Source organism: Dioscorea cayenensis, chromosome 17, assembly GCF_009730915.1.
Source record: "Dioscorea cayenensis subsp. rotundata cultivar TDr96_F1 chromosome 17, TDr96_F1_v2_PseudoChromosome.rev07_lg8_w22 25.fasta, whole genome shotgun sequence".
NCBI classification, from domain to species: domain Eukaryota; kingdom Viridiplantae; phylum Streptophyta; class Magnoliopsida; order Dioscoreales; family Dioscoreaceae; genus Dioscorea; species Dioscorea cayenensis.
In genome coordinates, this window is record NC_052487.1 from 19,452,702 (window position 1) to 19,457,377 (window position 4,676).

The window sequence follows — 4,676 nt, forward strand, 5'->3', positions numbered from 1 at the left end:
GTTGTTGTGAGAACCAAGATCTATCATTTTCATTTTTTTTTTTTTTTGTTTTTTGATCAGACGAGGAGAGGCTATATATGGTGTTTTCCTTAATAAACAATAACTTTAATTCATGAGGTTTAGGAGGTTAATATTATATTAAACATACTTCTATTGTGTAAAGTGGGACTCATGTTATTTTATTTGCTTAGTAATGTGAATTGCAATCATCTTGGACATTGTAATCTTGTGTTTGTGGATTGAGATTGGTGTTGGCAATGTAAAATATTGAGCTCTGTACCAGCAGTTTTATTTTCAACAATGTTTATGTAATGTTTTTTTCACGTGGTTCAAAAAGAAAAAAATAAAAAAAGAAGAAGAGTCCGTATATGGTCTTTTTGAAGGATAATCATGTCCGAAGTTTGACAAATTGCATGTATGACATGCTTTGGGTCTTGATTATTATTCATGTTTCTTATGTTTTATTTGATTTGTAGTTCTTTCGAATTACTCTTATGCATGTTTAGTTCAGTATTTATAGTTAGCTAGTGGTGCATGTTTCACCCTAATTCTTTTCATCATTTTAATTTCATTATGTTAAGCATTTTAGCATTGATGTAGAACCTATAATTTTTTTCCTTTTATTTTTTGTTGTTTATTCTTATCCTTATCTATTACAAAGATAAATTTTCAAATCTAATTTGTGAGTATAGGTTTAAATATCTTTCATTTTTTTTACCACATGTAGTTTACATTATATTTATTTTTAGTTGTTTCTTATCTATTATAGATCCAAATCAAAAACATTATGGTAGAGTTGGAATTTCAATCCTCTGAACAAATGAAGAATGGGAAAGAAGTTGGATCTTCTAACACAGAAATAACCAACAAAGAGAAAGAGAAAATGGTAGAGTTTGAGAGGCCACTACTTGAAAAGGTTATTCCCAAGGCAGGAATGGTTTTTAATTCTGAAGAAGAAGTTTATAGTCTCTATGTTGAATATGCTCGACAAGAAGGTTTTGGTATTGCAAAAAAAAAAGTACAAAAGTCGGAGATGATAGGAAATTAAAGTATTATGTACTTTCGTGTGTAAGAGGTGGCAAAAGAATATCTACTGCAAAAAGTGTTTTCAACCCAAGGTTATCTACTAAAACAAATTGCGAAGCCAAAATAAATATTATTGTTGGTAACAATGGGTGTTTTACCATATCAAGTGTTAATTTGGAGCATATCAAGTGGTAACAATGGGTGTTTTACCATATCAAAATGAGCTTGAGTTTGATATTAAATGCACATGTCGTTTGTTTGAGTTCAAAGGAATTGTTTGTAGGCATATATGCAAAGGTTTTATTGAAAGGAATGTCAAAGAGATTCCATCTCAATATATTTTATCCTGTTGGAGAAAGGATATTAAACGCCGGCATACTTATGTGAAGAATTGTTATGAAGATTCACAAATTAGTGAGCAAAAAGTGCGGTATAATAAATTGTGCTCGCATTTTTTTCTAAAGGCTGCTGAAATTGGAGTAGAATCCATTGAAAAAAATATAGTTTCTTGATGAAGTGTGTGGATGATGCAATAGAGAAGCTCATGGATAATGCAAATTATTTGGAGAGTCACTCTAACCAAGTTATGCCACCAATGTTGTTGGAAAAGGATCATGATCACCACCAAGCAACATCTTCAAAGTTCCTAACTCCTTTAAAAGTGCGTAGTAAAGGCCGGCCACCATCGAAGAGGAAGAAGTCAAAAGTTGAAGAGATGATCATTAGAAATAAAAAAAGGTATTTATACTTTACATAATTTTTCTTAGTGTTTTAATCTTTTTTTGAACTAAAATTAATATTTTTTTTCAGAAAACTCAAGCAACGGGAAATGTACAAATGCAAAATGATACACAAATTGAAATTCACACTCAAGAAAGTGTGGTATTGTTCTACTCTTCTATATCTATTTTTATTATAGTATTGCATGAGATGTTTTAATAAAATGGATAACAATTTCCCTCATTAGGTGACTTCCAATTTTTTCCCAAATGTGATGAATGTGGATGTCTATGGCTTCAATTGGCAAAATGCAAGAAATTATAGTTCATCACAGGTATTTAAAAAATGTGAAATACCTCTTTTTTTTATTACAATTGCTTTTTTATTTATCACAATGTTGAAGACATTTTTTTTAATTGAATTATATGTGATAGGGTCAACCATCAAACTATTCGACACCTATTGATAGTGCAGAGATGCTTGCAAATGAAATTAGAACATCTACTTCAATAGGTCATGAATCAAATTCAATTTCTTGGGCCAATATCCATTTTAATTCAGGTGTGAGGATGTTCTCATTGAATCATATGAATTGCTGAATTTTTTTCAATATTTAATGGATTTTTAGGTTGATCATTCACAGCTTATTTGATTTTGCAGGGAAATAACAATGGCAATTGTGTGAGGATGTTCTAGATGACCTTTGATTTGTGTGAGGATGTTTTCATTTTGCAGATGGGCTTGTGTTGTTGTTGTTGTTATTTGTGTTGTTTGTGTTATTCATTTTGCAATTGGAATTGTTTTGTTGTTATACTTGTCTAATATTGTTGGTTGTTGTTTGTGTTATTCACTCTGCAGCTGTTGTTGTTTGTGTTATTCATTTTGTTGTTGTTGTTTGTGTTATACATTTTGCATATGTGCTTGTGTTGTTGTATCTGTCTAATATTGTTAAAACTTGTTTGTGTTATTCATTTTGTTGATGTTGTTGTTTGTGTTTAATTATTTTATTATTTGGATCTCAATTAATGTTGAAAAATATCCTTTAACAGATTGCTTAGCTCCATTTCAATGCCCTGTGCAAGATCATATTGGATAAGCCACGTAGTAGCTGTGTAAGTCATCAACATGCAAACCCAAACATATTATAACTTTGACATCTAACTACCTCTGGTACATCAAACTTAAAACAAGTAAATTTAACCACCTTTATCCACCATATGTATTCAAGAAGACTAAGACAAGAGGGATTCCTTTCCATATCATGCTCCATGAAGGTCCTTGTGTAAGTGTTATCTTGAGCAAGAGATCAAATGCCTGAAAACTATGTGCAAGTCTCAGGTGGAAATCTTGCAACTATACAACAACATATAAAATTTAGCATGCAATGACACATCACTAACATAGTGCATAGGTTACCAAAACCTGCATGTGTGCTCCTTTATTTCACAACATATACATGCACATTCTGAAGAAACACAAATCAGCAGGTACGAAAAGTCCATCTCAAAGTAATGTAAGAAAGGATCTCTAGGAATAAAATGAATTATAAAGAAATAAAAGACAGCTACAAGTAAATAAATTTCAGGGAATGATCATGCAATGGGGAATCTTCAAACACAAGTTCAAAATAAACATCATAAAGGCAAACTAAAGCAGTTGTAAGATATCATCCTTCAGTTTTCAATAAGAGTCACTTCTCAAGCGTCAAGACAAGATGAAAAAGAAACACAAATGACTTAAACTAAAGAACCACTCCAGCATAAATGGTTTGAAATATCCTCTGTTCAACATCTATCAATTAAATAAAACCATCTTGTTGTGAAACTACCACACATAACATGAATGCTGCAAATGCAATGATACCATAAAAACAAACATCCACAAATTTCATGTGGATTTAATCGGATCCCTTTCATCAAAACATACATATCATACTAAATAAATTGCAATGAGATAAACAGAGGCTGAAAACACACGCCCGATTAACATCAGTCTTCGATGCTAAAAACATTGACACCACCATTGATCCACACTATCAACCACTGAAACAAGTTACATCAACAACAAACCACATTAACAAAAATCAAACAAAACCTACAAAGAAACACAAAAAAATACGAACGATAACGATCCGAATCAAACCCCTAACGTAACAAAAACACAAGCAAAAACCTAACAGATCTACCCGAAAACCCATCTTCTCTCCTCCAGTCATACAACAACCAATCAAAACCCCTAGATGAGTTTTTTGAACCAAAAAACAGCGATTACAGAGCAAAACATCCGAAAAACAACATCAAAAAGAGGAAAAAAAGATGAATACCTAGCGGAGAAGCTCCGCGATGGATCGATTCATCCAATTTTCTATCTTTTTCTCCGCTTTTTCGATTTTTGAGAGAAGTTCCACGTAATCGAGAGAGAAATGAGAGATATGGAAGCGGGCGCCAATCGAGATGGCGAGGAAGGGCTTCGTTTCGGAGAGGGAGACGGCGAGGAAGAAGATGATACGGGAAAGAGTGAAATGCCGGCGGCGTCAATGGTGTGCGACGGTAGTGTCGACAATGGTGTGGCGGCGTCAATGGAGACGGCGAGATGACAGTGCGAGGAAAGGCTTCATTCCGGAGAAGGAGGCGGTGAGAAAGAAGAAGATTTGGGAAAGTTTAAAAGATTTTCTCATTTTTTTCTGTTTAACATAAGAGAGAGAAAATGTCTCGACGTGGATGCCACATCGACGATCCACGCTCACCGGCCCAAAATTTCGGACCAAATTTTCGGAGGGAATAGCATTTCTCTTTGGGTTTTCATGTTTTTACTGATAATGCGGATGAGCCGCCCTCACTCATGCCCTTAAATCCTCCATCGTACTTTGAAAGCCAGTTAAGTGTTTGACTTTGATTTTTGTATGAAAATTAATGGTATTGCATGCCATT